Raw genomic sequence first — 18,037 nt, forward strand, 5'->3', positions numbered from 1 at the left:
TTCCCTCCTTCCTTCCTTCCTGTCCTTCCTTCCTTCCTGTCCCTCCTTCCTTCCTGTCCCTCCTTCCTTCCTGTCCCTCCTTCCTTCCTTCCTGTCCCTCCTTTCTTCCTTCCTGTCCCTCCTTCTTTCCTGTCCCTCCTTCTTTCCTGTCCCTCCTTTCTTCCTGTCCCATCTTCCTACCTGTCCCTCCTTCCTTCCTGTCCCTCCTTCCTTCCTGTCCCTCCTTTCTTCCTGTCCCTCCTTCTTTCCTGTCCCTCCTTCCTTCCTGTCCCTTCTTCCTTCCTTCCTTCCTTCCTGTCCCTCCTTCCTTCCTTCCTTCCTGTCCATCCTTCCTTCCTTCCTGTCCCTCCTTCCTTCCTGTCCCTCCTTCCTTCCTTCCTGTCCCTCCTTCCTTCCTGTCCCTCCTTCCTGTCCCTCCTTCCTTCCTGTCCCTCCTTCCTTCATGTCCCTCCTTCCTTCCTTCCTTCCTGTTCCTCCTTCCTTCCTGTCCCTCCTTCCTTCCTTCCTTCCTGTTCCTCCTTCCTTCCTTCCTGTCCCTCCTTCCTTCCTTCGTGTTCCTCCTTCCTTCCTTCCTGTCCCTCCTTCCTTCCTTCCTGTCCCTCCTTCCTTCCTTCCTGTCCCTCCTTCCTTCCTGTCCCTCCTTCCTTCCTGTCCCTCCTTCATTCCTTCCTGTCCCTCCTTCCTTCCTGTCCTTCCATCCTTCCTTCCTGTCCCTCCTTCCTTCCTGTCCCTCCTTCCTTCCTGTCCCTCCTTCATTCCTTCCTGTCCCTCCTTCCTTCCTTCCTGTCCCTCCTTCCTTCCTTCCTGTCCCTCCTTTCTTCCTGTCCCTCCTTCCTTCCTTCCTGTCCCTCCTTTCTTCCTGTCCCTCCTTCCTTCCTGTCCCTCCTTCCTTCCTGTCCCTCCTTCCTTCCTGTCCCTCCTTCCTTCCTGTCCCTTGCGAGATCATGTTTGTCCTGTTATCTGTTGTCTGCGTTTTGTGAGTCCTTCGTTTAATTAGGTGCTTATTTTTCGGCTATTTAATTCCTCTGGTATTGTTGTTTTTTCATGCTTAATTCGTCTAAACTTGTTGTTTTTTCATGTTTAAACTTGCGCTTTAGTCTTTTTTGTTTTTCTGCAGATACTGACTGGATGTGCGACTGCCTGGCTGACTGGATGTGCGACTGCCCGATGACTAAGTTGAGTAGTTTATCTTTTTTTTTTGTTGCGGGTAGCAGGGGTAGCTCTTGCTACCCTCAGGAAGTGATCGGCCCTGCCCTTGCGAGATCACGTTTGTCCTGTTATCTGTTGTCTGCGTTTTGTGAGTCCTTCCTTCCTTCCTTCCTTCCTTCCTTCCTTCTTTCCTTCCTGTCCCTCCTTCCTTCCTGTCCCTCCTTCCTTCCTGTCCCTCCTTCCTTCCTGTCCCTCCTTCCTTCCTGTCCCTCCTTCCTTCCTGTCCCTCCTTCCTTCCTTCCTGTCCCTCCTTCCTTCCTTCCTGTCCCTCCTTCTTTCCTTCCTGTCCCTCCCTCTTTCCTTCCTGTCCCTCCTTCCTTCCTGTCCCTCCTTCCTTCCTGTCCCTCCTTCCTTCCTGTCCCTCCTTCCTTCCTGTCCCTCCTTCCTTCCTGTCCCTCCTTCCTTCCTGTCCCTCCTTCCTTCCTGTCCCTCCTTCCTTCCTGTCCCTCCTTCCTTCCTTCCTGTCCCTCCTTCCTTCCTGTCCTTCCTTCCTTCCTGTCCCTCCTTCCTTCCTTCCTGTCCCTCCTTCCTTCCTGTCCCTCCTTCCTTCCTTCCTGTCCCTCCTTCCTTCCTTCCTGTCCCTCCTTCCTTCCTTCCTGTCCCTCCTTCCTTCCTTCCTGTCCCTCCTTCCTTCCTTCCTGTCCTTCCTTCCTTCCTGTCCCTCCTTCCTTCCTGTCTCTCCTTCCTTCCTGTCCCTCCTTCCTTCCTGTCATTCCTTCCTTCCTTCCTGTCCCTCCTTCCTTCCTTCCTGTCCCTCCTTTCTTCTTTCCTGTCCCTCCTTCTTTCCTGTCCCTCCTTCCTTCCTGTCCCTCCTTCCTTCCTGTCCCTCCTTCCTTCCTGTCCCTCCTTCCTTCCTGTCCCTCCTTCCTTCCTGTCTCTCCTTCCTTCCTGCCTCCCCTTCCTTCCTGTCCCCCCTCCCTTCCCTCCTTCCTGCCCCTCCTTCCCTCCTTCCTGACCCTCCTTCCCTCCCTCCTTCCTGTCCATCCTTCCTTCCGTCCTGTCCCTCCTTCCTTCCTGTCCCTCCTTCCTTCCTGTCCCTCCTTTCTTCCTGTCCCTCCTTCCTTCCTGTCCCTCCTTCCTTCCTGTCCCTCCTTCCTTCCTGTCCCTCCTTCCTTCCTGTCCTTCCATCCTTCCTTCCTGTCCCTCTTTCCTTCCTGTCCCTCCTTCCTTCCTACCTGTCCCTCCTTCATTCCTTCCTGTCCTTCCTTCCTTCTTTCCTGTCCCTCCTTCCTTCCTTCCTGTCCCTCCTTCCTTCCTTCCTGTCCCTCCTTCCTTCCTTCCTCTCCCTCTTTCCTTCCTGTCCCTCCTTCCTTCCTACCTGTCCCTCCTTCATTCCTTCCTGTCCTTCCTTCCTTCCTTCCTGTCCCTCCTTTCTTCCTGTCCCTCGTTGCTTTCTTCCTGTCCCTCGTTGCTTCCTTCCTGTCCCTCCTTTCTTCCTGTCCCTCCTTCCTTCCTGTCCCTCCTTCCTTCCTGTCCCTCCTTCCTTCCTGTCCCTCCTTCCTTCCTTCCTGTCCCTCCTTTCTTCCTGTCCCTCGTTGCTTCCTTCCTGTCCCTCCTTTCTTCCTGTCCCTCCTTCCTTCCTGTCCCTCCTTTCTTCCTGTCCCTCCTTCCTTCCTGTCCCTCCTTCCTTCCTGTCCCTTGCGAGATCATGTTTGTCCTTTTATCTGTTGTCTGCGTTTTGTGAGTCCTTCGTTTAATTAGGTGCTTATTTTTTGGCTATTTAATTCCTCTGAAATTGTTGTTTTTTCATGTTTAATTCCTCTAAAATTGTTGTTTTTTCATATTTAAACTTGCGCTTTAGTCTGTTTTGTTTTTCTGCAGATACTGACTGGATGTGCGACTGCCTGGCTGACTGGATGTGCGACTGCCCGATGACTAAGTTGAGTAGTGTATCTTTTTTTTTTGTTGCGGGTAGCAGGGGTAGCTCTTGCTACCCTCAGGAAGTGATCGGCCCTGCCCTTGCGAGATCACGTTTGTCCTGTTATCTGTTGTCTGCGTTTTGTGAGTCCTTCGTGTAATTAGGTGCTTATTTTTTGGCTATTTAATTCCTCTGGTATTGTTGTTTTTTCATGTTTAATTCCTCTAAAATTGTTGTTTTTTCATGTTTAAACTTGCGCTTTAGTCTTTTTGGTTTTTCTGCAGATACTGACTGGATGTGCGACTGCCTGGCTGACTGGATGTGCGACTGCCCGATGACTAAGTTGAGTAGTTTATCTTTTTTTTTTTTGTTGCGGGTAGCAGGGGTAGCTCTTGCTACCCTCAGGAAGTGATCGGCCCTGCCCTTGCGAGATCACGTTTGTCCTGTTATCTGTTGTCTGCGTTTTGTGAGTCCTTCGTTTAATTAGGTGCTTATTTTTTGGCTATTTAATTCCTCTGGTATTGTTGTTTTTTCATGTTTAATTCCTCTAAAATTGTTGTTTTTTCATGTTTAAACTTGCGCTTTAGTCTTTTTGGTTTTTCTGCAGATACTGACTGGATGTGCGACTGCCTGGCTGACTGGATGTGCGACTGCCCGATGACTAAGTTGAGTAGTTTATCTTTTTTTTTTTTGTTGCGGGTAGCAGGGGTAGCTCTTGCTACCCTCAGGAAGTGATCGGCCCTGCCCTTGCGAGATCACGTTTGTCCTGTTATCTGTTGTCTGCGTTTTGTGAGTCCTTCGTGTAATTAGGTGCTTATTTTTTGGCTATTTAATTCCTCTGGTATTGTTTTTTTTTCATGTTTAATTCCTCTAAAATTGTTGTGTTTTCATGTTTAAACTTGCGCTTTAGTCTTTTTTGTTTTTCTGCAGATACTGACTGGATGTGCGACTGCCTGGCTGACTGGATGTGCGACTGCCCGATGACTAAGTTGAGTAGTGTATCTTTTTTTGTTGTTGCGGGTAGCAGGGGTAGCTCTTGCTACCCTCAGGAAGTGATCGGCCCTGCCCTTGCGAGATCACGTTTGTCCTGTTATCTGTTGTCTGCGTTTTGTGAGTCCTTCCTTCCTTCCTTCCTTCCTTCTTTCCTTCCTGTCCCTCCTTCCTTCCTGTCCCTCCTTCCTTCCTGTCCCTCCTTCCTTCCTGTCCCTCCTTCCTTCCTGTCCCTCCTTCCTTCCTGTCCCTCCTTCGTTCCTTCCTGTCCCTCCTTCCTTCCTTCCTGTCCCTCCTTCTTTCCTTCCTGTCCCTCCCTCTTTCCTTCCTGTCCCTCCTTCCTTCCTGTCCCTCCTTCCTTCCTGTCCCTCCTTCCTTCCTGTCCCTCCTTCCTTCCTGTCCCTCCTTCCTTCCTGTCCCTCCTTCCTTCCTGTCCCTCCTTCCTTCCTGTCCCTCCTTCCTTCCTGTCCCTCCTTCCTTCCTTCCTGTCCCTCCTTCCTTCCTGTCCCTCCTTCCTTCCTGTCCCTCCTTCCTTCCTTCCTGTCCCTCCTTCCTTCCTTCCTGTCCCTCCTTCCTTCCTTCCTGTCCCTCCTTCCTTCCTTCCTGTCCCTCCTTCCTTCCTTCCTGTCCCTCCTTCCGTCCTTCCTGTCCCTCCTTCCTTCCTTCCTTTCCCTCCTTCCTTCCTTCCTGTCCTTCCTTCCTTCCTGTCCCTCCTTCCTTCCTGTCCCTCCTTCCTTCCTGTCCCTCCTTCCTTCCTGTCATTCCTTCCTTCCTTCCTGTCCCTCCTTCCTTCCTTCCTGTCCCTCCTTCTTTCCTGTCCCTCCTTCTTTCCTGTCCCTCCTTCCTTCCTGTCCCATCTTCCTTCCTGTCCCTCCTTCCTTCCTGTCCCTCCTTCCTTCCTGTCCCTCCTTCCTTCCTGTCCCTCCTTTCTTCCTGTCCCTCCTTCCTTCCTGTCCCTCCTTCCTTCCTGTCCCTCCTTCCTTCCTTCCTTCCTTCCTGTCCCTCCTTCCTTCCTTCCTGTCCCTCCTTCCTTCCTTCCTTCCTGTCCATCCTTCCTTCCTTCCTGTCCCTCCTTCCTTCCTGTCCCTCCTTCCTTCCTTCCTGTCCCTCCTTCCTTCCTGTCCCTCCTTCCTTCCTGTCCCTCCTTCCTTCCTGTCCCTCCTTCCTTCCTGTCCCTCCTTCCTTCCTGTCCCTCCTTCCTTCCTTCCTGTCCCTTCTTCCTTCCTGTCCCTCCTTCCTTCCTTCCTTCCTGTCCCTCCTTCCTTCCTTCCTGTCCCTCCTTCCTTCTTTCCTGTCCCTCCTTCCTTCCTTCCTGTCCCTCCTTCCTTCCTTCCTGTCCCTCCTTCCTTCCTTCCTGTCCCTCCTTCCTTCATGTCCCTCCTTCCTTCCTTCCTGTCCCTCCTTCATTCCTTCCTGTCCCTCCTTCCTTCCTTCCTGTCCCTCCTTTCTTCCTGTCCCTCGTTGCTTTCTTCCTGTCCCTCGTTGCTTCCTTCCAGTCCCTCCTTTCTTCCTGTCCCTCCTTCCTTCCTGTCCCTCCTTCCTTCCTGTCCCTCCTTCCTTCCTGTCCCTCCTTCCTTCCTTCCTGTCCCTCCTTTCTTCCTGTCCCTCGTTGCTTCCTTCCTGTCTCTCCTTTCCTCCTCTCTCTCCTTCCTTCCTGCCCCTCCTTTCTTCCTGTCCCTCCTTCCTTCCTGTCCCTCCTTCCTTCCTGTCCCTTGCGAGATCATGTTTGTCCTTTTATCTGTTGTCTGCGTTTTGTGAGTCCTTCGTTTAATTAGGTGCTTATTTTTTGGCTATTTAATTCCTCTGAAATTGTTGTTTTTTCATGTTTAATTCCTCTAAAATTGTTGTTTTTTCATATTTAAACTTGCGCTTTAGTCTGTTTTGTTTTTCTGCAGATACTGACTGGATGTGCGACTGCCTGGCTGACTGGATGTGCGACTGCCCGATGACTAAGTTGAGTAGTGTATCTTTTTTTTTTGTTGCGGGTAGCAGGGGTAGCTCTTGCTACCCTCAGGAAGTGATCGGCCCTGCCCTTGCGAGATCACGTTTGTCCTGTTATCTGTTGTCTGCGTTTTGTGAGTCCTTCGTGTAATTAGGTGCTTATTTTTTGGCTATTTAATTCCTCTGGTATTGTTGTTTTTTCATGTTTAATTCCTCTAAAATTGTTGTTTTTTCATGTTTAAACTTGCGCTTTAGTCCTTTTTGGTTTTTCTGCAGATACTGACTGGATGTGCGACTGCCTGGCTGACTGGATGTGCGACTGCCCGATGACTAAGTTGAGTAGTTTATCTTTTTTTTTTTTTGTTGCGGGTAGCAGGGGTAGCTCTTGCTACCCTCAGGAAGTGATCGGCCCTGCCCTTGCGAGATCACGTTTGTCCTGTTATCTGTTGTCTGCGTTTTGTGGGTCCTTCGTTTAATTAGGTGCTTATTTTTTGGCTATTTAATTCCTCTGGTATTGTTGTTTTTTCATGTTTAATTCCTCTAAAAATTGTTGTTTTTTCATGTTTAAACTTGCGCTTTAGGTCTTTTTTGGTTTTTCTGCAGATACTGGACTGGATGTGCGACTGCCTGGCTGACTGGATGTGCGACTGCCCGATGACTAAGTTGAGTAGTTTATCTTTTTTTTTTTTGTTGCGGGTAGCAGGGGTAGCTCTTGCTACCCTCAGGAAGTGATCGGCCCTGCCCTTGCGAGATCACGTTTGTCCTGTTATCTGTTGTCTGCGTTTTGTGAGTCCTTCGTGTAATTAGGTGCTTATTTTTTGGCTATTTAATTCCTCTGGTATTGTTTTTTTTTCATGTTTAATTCCTCTAAAATTGTTGTGTTTTCATGTTTAAACTTGCGCTTTAGTCTTTTTTGTTTTTCTGCAGATACTGACTGGATGTGCGACTGCCTGGCTGACTGGATGTGCGACTGCCGATGACTAAGTTGAGTAGTGTATCTTTTTTTGTTGTTGCGGGTAGCAGGGGTAGCTCTTGCTACCCTCAGGAAGTGATCGGCCCTGCCCTTGCGAGATCACGTTTGTCCTGTTATCTGTTGTCTGCGTTTTGTGAGTCCTTCCTTCCTTCCTTCCTTCCTTCCTTCTTTCCTTCCTGTCCCTCCTTCCTTCCTGTCCCTCCTTCCTTCCTGTCTCTCCTTCCTTCCTGTCCCTCCTTCCTACCTGTCCCTCCTTCCTTCCTGTCCCTCCTTCCTTCCTTCCTGTCCCTCCTTCCTTCCTTCCTGTCCCTCCTTCTTTCCTTCCTGTCCCTCCCTCTTTCCTTCCTGTCCCTCATTCCTTCCTGTCCCTCCTTCCTTCCTGTCCCTCCTTCCTTCCTGTCCCTCCTTCCTTCCTGTCCCTCCTTCCTTCCTTCCTGTCCCTCCTTCCTTCCTGTCCTTCCTTCCTTCCTGTCCCTCCTTCCTTCCTTCCTGTCCCTCCTTCCTTCCTTCCTGTCCCTCCTTCCTTCCTTCCTGTCCCTCCTTCCTTCCTTCCTGTCCCTCCTTCCTTCCTTCCTGTCCCTCCTTCCTTCCTTTCTGTCCCTCCTTCCTTCCTTCCTTTCCCTCCTTCCTTCCTTCCTGTCCTTCCTTCCTTCCTGTCCCTCCTTCCTTCCTGTCCCTCCTTCCTTCCTGTCCCTCCTTCCTTCCTGTCATTCCTTCCTTCCTTCCTGTCCCTCCTTCCTTCCTTCCTGTCCCTCCTTTCTTCTTTCCTGTCCCTCCTTCTTTCCTGTCCCTACTTCCTTCCTGTCCCATCTTCCTTCCTGTCCCTCCTTCCTTCCTGTCCCTCCTTCCTTCCTGTCCCTCCTTTCTTCCTGTCCCTCCTTCCTTCCTGTCCCTCCTTCCTTCCTGTCCCTCCTTCCTTCCTTCCTTCCGGTCCCTCCTTCCTTCCTTCCTGTCCCTCCTTCCTTCCTTCCTTCCTGTCCATCCTTCCTTCCTGTCCCTCCTTCCTTCCTGTCCCTCCTTCCTTCCTTCCTGTCCCTCCTTCCTTCCTGTCCCTCCTTCCTTCCTGTCCCTCCTTCCTTCCTGTCCCTCCTTCCTTCCTGTCCCTCCTTCCTTCCTGTCCCTCCTTCCTTCCTTCCTGTCCCTCCTTCCTTCCTGTCCCTCCTTCCTTCCTTCCTTCCTGTCCCTCCTTCCTTCCTTCCTGTCCCTCCTTCCTTCTCTCCTGTCCCTCCTTCCGTCCTTCCTGTCCCTCCTTCCTTCCTTCCTGTCCCTCCTTCCTTCCTTCCTGTCCCTCCTTCCTTCATGTCCCTCCTTCCTTCCTTCCTGTCCCTCCTTCATTCCTTCCTGTCCTTCCTTCCTTTCTGTCCTTCCATCCTTCCTTCCTGTCCCTCTTTCCTTCCTGTCCCTCCTTCCTTCCTACCTGTCCCTCCTTCATTCCTTCCTGTCCCTCCTTCCTTCCTTCCTGTCCCTCCTTTCTTCCTGTCCCTCCTTCCTTCCTTCCTGTCCCTCTTTTCTTCCTGTCCCTCCTTCCTTCCTGTCCCTCCTTCCTTCCTGTCCCTCCTTCCTTCCTGTCCCTCCTTCCTTCCTGTCCCTTGCGAGATCATGTTTGTCCTGTTATCTGTTGTCTGCGTTTTGTGAGTCCTTCGTTTAATTAGGTGCTTATTTTTCTTCAATTTAATTCCTCTGAAATTGTTTTTTTTTCATGTTTAATTCCTCTAAATTTGTTGTTTTTTCATGTTTAAAACTTGCGCTTTAGTCTTTTTTGTTTTTCTGCAGATACTGACTGGATGTGCGACTGCCTGGCTGACTGGATGTGCGACTGCCCGATGACTAAGTTGAGTAGTTTATCTTTTTTTTTTTTGTTCCGGGTAGCAGGGGTAGCTCTTGCTACCCTCAGGAAGTGATCGGCCCTGCCCTTGCGAGATCACGTTTGTCCTGTTATCTGTTGTCTGCGTTTTGTGAGTCCTTCCTTCCTTCCTTCCTTCCTTCCTTCTTTCCTTCCTGTCCCTCCTTCCTTCCTGTCCTTCCTTCCCTTCCTGTCCCTCCTTCCTTCCTCTCCCTCCTTCGTTCCTTCCTGTCCCTCCTTCCTTCCTTCCTGTCCCTGCTTCTTTCCTTCCTGTCCCTCCCTCTTTCCTTCCTGTCCCTCCTTCCTTCCTGTCCCTCCTTCCTTCCTGTCCCCTCCTTCCTTCCTGTCCCTCCTTCCTTCCTGTCCCTCCTTCCTTCCTTCCTGTCCCTCCTTCCTTCCTGTCCCTCCTTCCTTCCTGTCCCTCCTTCCTTCCTGTCCCTCCTTCCTTCCTTCCTGTCCCTCCTTCCTTCCTGTCCTTCCTTTCCTTCCTGTCCCTCCTTCCTTCCTTCCTGTCCCTCCTTCCTTCCTTCCTGTCCCTCCTTCCTTCCTTCCTGTCCCTCCTTCCTTCCTTCCTGTCCCTCCTTCCTTCCTTCCTGTCCCTCCTTCCTTCCTTCCTTCCTGTCCCTCCTTCCTTCCTTCCTTCCTGTCCCTCCTTCCTTCCTTCCTTTCCCTCCTTCCTTCCTTCCTGTCCTTCCTTCTTTCCTGTCCCTCCTTCCTTCCTGTCCCTCCTTCCTTCCTGTCCCCTCCTTCCTTCCTGTCATTCCTTCCTTCCTTCCTGTCCCTCCTTCCTTCCTTCCTGTCCCTCCTTTCTTCTTTCCTGTCCCTCCTTCTTTCCTTCCTGTCCCTCCTTCCTTCCTGTCCCCATCTTCCTTCCTGTCCCTCCTTCCTTCCTGTCCCTCCTTCCTTCCTGTCCCTCCTTTCTTCCTGTCCCTCCTTCCTTCCTGTCCCTCCTTCCTTCCTGTCCCTCCTTCCTTCCTTCCTTCCTTCCTTCCTGTCCCTCCTTCCTTCCTTCCTGTCCCTCCTGTCCCTCCTTCTTTCCTGTCCCTCCTTCCTTCCAGTCCCTCCTTCCTTCCTGTCCCTCTTCCTTCCTGTCCCTCCTTCCTTCCTGTCCCTCCTTCCTTCCTGTCCCTCCTTCCTTCCTGTCCCTCCTTCCTTCCTGTCCCTCCTTCCTTCCTGTCCCTCCTTCCTTCCTTCCTGTTCCTCCTTCCTTCCTGTCCCTCCTTCCTATCTTCCTGTCCCTCCTTCCTTCCTTCCTGTCCCTCCTTCCTTCCTGTCCCTCCTTCCTGTCCCTCCTTCCTTCCTTCCTGTCCCCCCTTCCTTCCTTCCTGTCCCATCTTCCTTCCTGTCCCTCCTTCCTTCCTGTCCCTCCTTCCTTCCTGTCCCTCCTTCCTTCCTGTCCCTCCTTTCTTCCTGTCCCTCCTTCCTTCCTGTCCCTCCTTCCTTCCTGTCCCTCCTTCCTTCCTTCCTTCCTTCCTGTCCCTCCTTCCTTCCTTCCTGTCCCTCCTTCCTTCCTTCCTTCATGTCCATCCTTCCTTCCTTCCTGTCCCTCCTTCCTTCCTGTCCCTCCTTCCTTCCTTCCTGTCCCCTCCTTCCTTCCTGTCCCTCCTTCCTTCCTGTCCCTCCTTCCTTCCTGTCCCTCCTTCCTTTCCTGTCCCTCTCCTTCCTTCCTGTCCCTCCTTCCTTCCTTCCTGTCCCTTCTTCCTTCCTGTCCCTCCTTCCTTCCTTCCTTCCTGTCCCTCCTTCCTTCCTTCCTGTCCCTCCTTCCTTCTTTCCTGTCCCTCCTTCCTTCTTCCTGTCCCTCCTTCCTTCCTTCCTGTCCCTCCTTCCTTCCTTCCTGTCCCTCCTTCCTTCATGTCCCTCCTTCCTTCCTTCCTGTCCCCTCCTTCATTCCTTCCTGTCCCTCCTTCATTCCTTCCTGTCCCTCCTTTCTTCCTGTCCCTCGTTGCTTTCTTTCCTGTCCCTCGTTGCTTCCTTCCAGTCCCTCCTTTCTTCCTGTCCCTCCTTCCTTCCTGTCCCTCCTTCCTTCCTGTCCCTCCTTCCTTCCTGTCCCTCCTTCCTTCCCTTCCTGTCCCTCCTTTCTTCCTGTCCCTCGTTGCTTCCTTCCTGTCCCTCCTTTCTTCCTGTCCCTCCTTCCTTCCTGTCCCCTCCTTTCTTCCTGTCCCTCCTTCCTTCCCTGTCCCTCCTTCCTTCCTGTCCCTTGCGAGATCATGTTTGTCCCTTTTATACTGTTGTCTGCGTTTTGTGAGTCCTTCTTTTAATTAGGTGCTTATTTTTCGGCAATTTAATTCCTCTGAAATTGTTGTTTTTTCATGTTTAATTCCTCTAAAATTGTTGTTTTTTCATATTTAAACTTGCGCTTTAGTCTTTTCTGTTTTTCTGCAGATACTGACTGGATGTGCGACTGCCTGGCTGACTGGATGTGCGACTGCCCGATGACTAAGTTGAGTAGTTTATCTTTTTTTTTTGTTGCGGGTAGCAGGGGTAGCTCTTGCTACCCTCAGGAAGTGATCGGCCCTGCCCTTGCAAGATCACGTTTTGTCCTGTTTTCTGTTGTCTGCGTTTTGTGAGTCCTTCGTGTAAGTAGGTGCTTATTTTTTGGCTATTTAATTCCTCTGGTATTGTTGTTTTTTCATGTTTAATTCCTCTAAAATTGTTGTTTTTTCATGTTTAAACTTGCGCTTTAGTCCTTTTTGGTTTTTCTGCAGATACTGACTGGATGTGCGACTGCCTGGCTGACTGGATGTGCGACTGCCCGATGACTAAGTTGAGTAGTTTATCTTTTTTTTTTTTGTTGCGGTAGCAGGGGTAGCTCTTGCTACCCTCAGGAAGTGATCGGCCCTGCCCTTGCGAGATCACGTTTGTCCTGTTATCTGTTGTCTGCGTTTTGTGGGTCCTTCGTTTAATTAGGTGCTTATTTTTTGGCTATTTAATTCCTCTGGTATTGTTGTTTTTTCATGTTTAATTCCTCTAAAATTGTTGTTTTTTCATGTTTAAACTTGCGCTTTAGTCTTTTTTGTTTTTCTGCAGATACTGACTGGATGTGCGACTGCCTGGCTGACTGGATGTGCGACTGCCCGATGACTAAGTTGAGTAGTTTATCTTTTTTTTTTTTTGTTGCGGGTAGCAGGGGTAGCTCTTGCTACCCTCAGGAAGTGATCGGCCCTGCCCTTGCGAGATCACGTTTGTCCTGTTATCTGTTGTCTGCGTTTTGTGAGTCCTTCGTTTAATTAGGTGCTTATTTTTTGGCTATTTAATTCCTCTGGTATTGTTTTTTTTTTCATGTTTAATTCCTCTAAAATTGTTGTGTTTTCATGTTTAAACTTGCGCTTTAGTCTTTTTTGTTTTTCTGCAGATACTGACTGGATGTGCGACTGCCTGGCTGACTGGATGTGCGACTGCCCGATGACTAAGTTGAGTAGTGTATCTTTTTTTTTTGTTGCGGGTAGCAGGGGTAGCTCTTGCTACCCTCAGGAAGTGATCGGCCCTGCCCTTGCGAGATCACGTTTGTCCTGTTATCTGTTGTCTGCGTTTTGTGAGTCCTTCCTTCCTTCCTTCCTTCCTTCCTTCTTTCCTTCCTGTCCCTCCTTCCTTCCTGTCCCTCCTTCCTTCCTGTCCCTCCTTCCTTCCTGTCCCTCCTTCCTTCCTGTCCCTCCTTCCTTCCTGTCCCTCCTTCGTTCCTTCCTGTCCCTCCTTCCTTCCTTCCTGTCCCTCCTTCTTTCCTTCCTGTCCCTCCCTCTTTCCTTCCTGTCCCTCATTCCTTCCTGTCCCTCCTTCCTTCCTGTCCCTCCTTCCTTCCTGTCCCTCCTTCCTTCCTGTCCCTCCTTCCTTCCTTCCTGTCCCTCCTTCTTCCTGTCCTTCCTTCCTTCCTGTCCCTCCTTCCTTCCTTCCTGTCCCTCTCCTTCCTTCCTTCCTGTCCCTCCTTCCTTCCTTCCTGTCCCTCCTTCCTTCCTTCCTGTCCCCTCCTTCCCTCTTCCTTTCTGTCCCTCCTTCCTTCCTTCCTTTCCCTCCTTCCTTCCTTCCTGTCCTTCCTTCCTTCCTGTCCCTCCTTCCTTCCTGTCTGTCCCTCCTTCCTTCCTGTCATTCCTTCCTTCCTTCCTGTCCCTCCTTCCTTCCTTCCTGTCCCTCCTTTCTTCTTTCCTGTCCCTCCTTCTTTCCTGTCCCTCCTTCCTTCCTGTCCCATCTTCCTTCCTGTCCCTCCTTCCTTCCTGTCCCTCCTTCCTTCCTGTCCCTCCTTTCTTCCTGTCCCTCCTTCCTTCCTGTCCCTCCTTCCTTCCTGTCCCTCCTTCCTTCCTTCCTTCCGGTCCCTCCTTCCTTCCTTCCTGTCCCTCCTTCCTTCCTTCCTTCCTGTCCATCCTTCCTTCCTGTCCCTCCTTCCTTCCTGTCCCTCCTTCCTTCCTTCCTGTCCCTCCTTCCTTCCTGTCCCTCCTTCCTTCCTGTCCCTCCTTCCTTCCTGTCCCTCCTTCCTTCATGTCCCTCCTTCCTTCCTGTCCCTCCTTCCTTCCTGTCCCTCCTTCCTTCCTGTCCCTCCTTCCTTCCTTCCTTCCTGTCCCTCCTTCCTTCCTTCCTGTCCCTCCTTCCTTCTTTCCTGTCCCTCCTTCCTTCCTTCCTGTCCCTCCTTCCTTCCTTCCTGTCCCTCCTTCCTTCCTTCCTGTCCCTCCTTCCTTCATGTCCCTCCTTCCTCCTTCCTGTCCCTCCTTCATTCCTTCCTGTCCCTCCTTCCTTCCTTCCTGTCCCTCCTTCCTTCCTGTCCCTCCTTCCTTCCTGTCCCTCCTTCATTCCTTCCTGTCCCTCCTTCCTTCCTTCCTGTCCCTCCTTCCTTCCTTCCTGGTCCCTCCTTTCTTCCTGTCCCTCCTTCCTTCCTTCCTGTCCCTCCTTTCTTCCTGTCCCTCCTTCCTTCCTGTCCCTCCTTCCTTCCTGTCCCTCCTTCCTTCCTGTCCCTCCTTCCTTCCTGTCCCTTGCGAGATCATGTTTGTCCTGTTATCTGTTGTCTGCGTTTTGTGAGTCCTTCGTTTAATTAGGTGCTTATTTTTCGGCAATTTAATTCCTCTGAAATTGTTGTTTTTTCATGTTTAATTCCTCTAAAATTGTTGTTTTTTCATGTTTAAACTTGCGCTTTAGTCTTTTTTGTTTTTCTGCAGATACTGACTGGATGTGCGACTGCCTGGCTGACTGGATGTGCGACTGCCCGATGACTAAGTTGAGTAGTTTATCTTTTTTTTTTTTGTTCCGGGTAGCAGGGGTAGCTCTTGCTACCCTCAGGAAGTGATCGGCCCTGCCCTTGCGAGATCACGTTTGTCCTGTTATCTGTTGTCTGCGTTTTGTGAGTCCTTCCTTCCTTCCTTCCTTCCTTCCTTCCTTCCTTCCTTCCTTCTTTCCTTCCTGTCCCTCCTTCCTTCCTGTCCCTCCTTCCTTCCTGTCCCTCCTTCCTTCCTTCCTGTCCCTCCTTCCTTCCTTCCTGTCCCTCCTTCTTTCCTTCCTGTCCCTCCCTCTTTCCTTCCTGTCCCTCCCTCCTTCCTGTCCCTCCTTCCTTCCTGTCCCTCCTTCCTTCCTGTCCCTCCTTCCTTCCTGTCCCTCCTTCCTTCCTTCCTGTCCCTCCTTCCTTCCTGTCCCTCCTTCCTTCCTGTCCCTCCTTCCTTCCTGTCCCTCCTTCCTTCCTTCCTGTCCCTCCTTCCTTCCTGTCCTTCTTCCCTTCCTGTCCCTCCTTCCTTCCTTCCTGTCCCTCCTTCCTTCCTTCCTGTCCCTCCTTCCTTCCTTCCTGTCCCTCCTTCCTTCCTTCCTGTCCCTCCTTCCTTCCTTCCTGTCCCTCCTTCCTTCCTTCCTTCCTGTCCCGTCCTTCCTTCCTTCCTTCCTGTCCCTCCTTCCTTCCTTCCTTTCCCTCCTTCCTTCCTTCCTGTCCTTCCTTCTTTCCTGTCCCTCCTTCCTTCCTGTCCCTCCTTCCTTCCTGTCCCTCCTTCCTTCCTGTCATTCCTTCCTTCCTTCCTGTCCCTCCTTCCTTCCTTCCTGTCCCTCCTTTCTTCTTTCCTGTCCCTCCTTCTTTCCTTCCTGTCCCTCCTTCCTTCCTGTCCCATCTTCCTTCCTGTCCCTCCTTCCTTCCTGTCCCTCCTTCCTTCCTGTCCCTCCTTTCTTCCTGTCCCTCCTTCCTTCCTGTCCCTCCTTCCTTCCTGTCCCTCCTTCCTTCCTTCCTTCCTTCCTTCCTGTCCCTCCTTCCTTCCTTCCTGTCCCTCCTGTCCCCTCCTTCTTTCCTGTCCCTCCTTCCTTCCAGTCCCTCCTTCCTTCCTGTCCCTCCTTCCTTCCTGTCCCTCCTTCCTTCCTGTCCCTCCTTCCTTTCTGTCCCTCCTTCCTTCCTGTCCCTCCTTCCTTCCTGTCCCTCCTTCCTTCCTGTCCCTCCTTCCTTCCTTCCTGTCCCTCCTTCCTTCCTGTCCCTCCTTCCTTCCTTCCTGTCCCTCCTTCCTTCCTTCCGTCCCTCCTTCCTTCCTTCCTGTCCCTCCTTCCTTCCTTCCTGTCCCTCCTTCCTTCCTTCCTGTCCCTCCTTCTTTCATGTCCCTCCTTCCTTCCTTCCTGTCCCTCCTTCATTCCTTCCTGTCCCTCCTTCCTTCCTTCCTGTCCCTCCTTCCTTCCTGTCCCTCCTTCCTTCCTGTCCCTCCTTCATTCCTTCCTGTCCCTCCTTCCTTCCTTCCTGTCCCTCCTTCCTTCCTTCCTGTCCCTCCTTTCTTCCTGTCCCTCCTTCCTTCCTTCCTGTCCCTCCTTTCTTCCTGTCCCTCCTTCCTTCCTGTCCCTCCTTCCTTCCTGTCCCTCCTTCCTTCCTGTCCCTCCTTCCTTCCTGTCCCTTGCGAGATCATGTTTGTCCTGTTATCTGTTGTCTGCGTTTTGTGAGTCCTTCGTTTAATTAGGTGCTTATTTTTTGGCTATTTAATTCCTCTGGTATTGTTGTTTTTTCATGTTTAATTCCTCTAAAATTGTTGTTTTTTCATGTTTAAACTTGCGCTTTAGTCTTTTTTGTTTTTCTGCAGATACTGACTGGATGTGCGACTGCCTGGCTGACTGGATGTGCGACTGCCCGGTGACTAAGTTGAGTAGTTTATCTTTTTTTTGTTGCGGGTAGCACGGGTAGCTCTTGCTACCCTCAGGAAGTGATCGGCCCTGCCCTTGCGAGATCACGTTTGTCCTGTTATCTGTTGTCTGCGTTTTGTGAGTCCTTCGTGTAATTAGGTGCTTATTTTTCGGCAATTTAATTCCTCTGAAATTGTTGTTTTTACATGTTTAATTCCTCTAAAATTGTTGTTTTTTCATATTTAAACTTGCGCTTTAGTCTGTTTTGTTTTTCTGCAGATACTGACTGGATGTGCGACTGCCTGGCTGACTGGATGTGCGACTGCCCGATGACTAAGTTGAGTAGTTTATCTTTTTTTTTTTTTGGTGAGGGTAGCAGGGGTAGCTCTTGCTACCCTCAGGAAGTGATCGGCCCTGCCCTTGCGAGATCACGTTTGTCCTGTTATCTGTTGTCTGCGTTTTGTGAGTCCTTCGTGTAATTAGGTGCTTATTTTTTGGCTATTTAATTCCTCTGGTATTGTTTTTTTTTCATGTTTAATTCCTCTAAAATTGTTGTGTTTTCATGTTTAAACTTGCGCTTTAGTCTTTTTTGTTTTTCTGCAGATACTGACTGGATGTGCGACTGCCTGGCTGACTGGATGTGCGACTGCCCGATGACTAAGTTGAGTAGTGTATCTTTTTTTTTTGTTGCGGGTAGCAGGGGTAGCTCTTGCTACCCTCAGGAAGTGATCGGCCCTGCCCTTGCGAGATCACGTTTGTCCTGTTATCTGTTGTCTGCGTTTTGTGAGTCCTTCCTTCCTTCCTTCCTTCCTTCTTCTTTCCTTCCTGTCCCCTCCTTCCTTCCTGTCCCTCTTTCCTTCCTTCCTGTCCCTCCTTCCTTCCTGTCCCTCCTTCCTTCCTGTCCCTCCTTCCTTCCTGTCCCTCCTTCCTTCCTTCCTGTCCCTCCTTCCTTCCTTCCTGTCCCTCCTTCTTTCCTTCCTGTCCCTCCCTCTTTCCTTCCTGTCCCCCCCCCCTTCCTGTCCCTCCTTCCTTCCTGTCCCTCCTTCCTTTCTGTCCCTCCTTCCTTCCTGTCCCTCCTTCCTTCCTTCCTGTCCCTCCTTCCTTCCTGTCCTTCCTTCCTTCCTGTCCCTCCTTCCTTCCTTCCTGTCCCTCCTTCCTTCCTTCCTGTCCCTCCTTCCTTCCTTCCTGTCCCTCCTTCCTTCCTTCCTGTCCCTCCCTTCCTTCCTTCCTTCCTGTCCCTCCTTCCTTCCTTTCTGTCCCTCCTTCCTTCCTTCCTTTCCCTCCTTCCTTTTCCTTCCTGTCCTTCCTTCCTTCCTGTCCCTCCTTCCTTCCTGTCCCTCCTTCCTTCCTGTCCCTCCTTCCTTCCTGTCATTCCTTCCTTCTTCCTGTCCCTCCTTCCTTCCTTCCTGTCCCTCCTTTCTTCTTTCCTGTCCCTCCTTCTTTCCTGTCCCTCCTTCCTTCCTGTCCCATCTTCCTTTCCTGTCCCTCCTTCCTTCCTGTCCCTCCTTCCTTCCTGTCCCTCCTTTCTTCCTGTCCCTCCTTCCTTCCTGTCCCTCCTTCCTTCCTGTCCCTCCTTCCTTCCTTCCTTCCGGTCCCTCCTTCCTTTCCTTCCTGTCCCTCCTTCCTTCCTTCCTCCTGTCCATCCTTCCTTCCTGTCCCTCCTCCTTCCTGTCCCTCCTTCCTTCCTTCCTGTCCTCTCCTTCCTTCCTGTCCCCTCCTTCCTTCCTGTCCCTCCTTCCTCCTGTCCCTCCTTCCTTCCTGTCCCTCCTTCCTTCCTGTCCCTCCTTCCTTCCTTCCTGTCCCTCCTTCCTTCCTGTCCCTCCTTCCTTCCTTCCTTCCTGTCCCTCCTTCCTTCCTTCCTGTCCCTCCTTTCCTTCTTTCCTGTCCCTCCTTCCTTCCTTCCTGTCCTCACTTCCTTCCTTCCTGTCCCTCCTTCCTTCCTTCCTGTCCCTCCTTCCTTCATGTCCCTCCTTCCTTCCTTCCTGTCCCTCCTTCATTCCTTCCTGTCCCTCCTTCCTTCCTTCCTGTCCCTCCTTCCTCCTGTCCCTCCTTCCTTCCTGTCCCTCCTTCATTCCTTCCTGTCCCTCCTTCCTTCCTTCCTGTCCCTCCTTCCTTCCTTCCTGTCCCTGCTTTCTTCCTGTCCCTCCTTCCTTCCTTCCTGTCCCTCCTTTTC

The 18,037-nt window shown here is 51.2% G+C and overlaps 1 long non-coding RNA gene across 1 annotated transcript; it reads left to right on the forward strand.

Moving 5' to 3' along the window:
- Window positions 1-3,105: 3,105 nt before the first annotated feature.
- On the forward strand, window positions 3,106-11,242 carry LOC147794952 (uncharacterized). The gene is made up of 2 exons (XR_015424193.1): window positions 3,106-3,554; window positions 11,077-11,242. It is a non-coding gene; the product is annotated as an uncharacterized LOC147794952 (long non-coding RNA).
- The last annotated feature ends 6,795 nt before the right edge of the window (window positions 11,243-18,037 follow it).

This window comes from Acanthaster planci, unplaced genomic scaffold (assembly GCF_054643075.1).
Source record: "Acanthaster planci isolate LZ-2023a unplaced genomic scaffold, COTS_SCS Contig263, whole genome shotgun sequence".
Classification (NCBI taxonomy): Eukaryota; Metazoa; Echinodermata; class Asteroidea; order Valvatida; family Acanthasteridae; genus Acanthaster; species Acanthaster planci.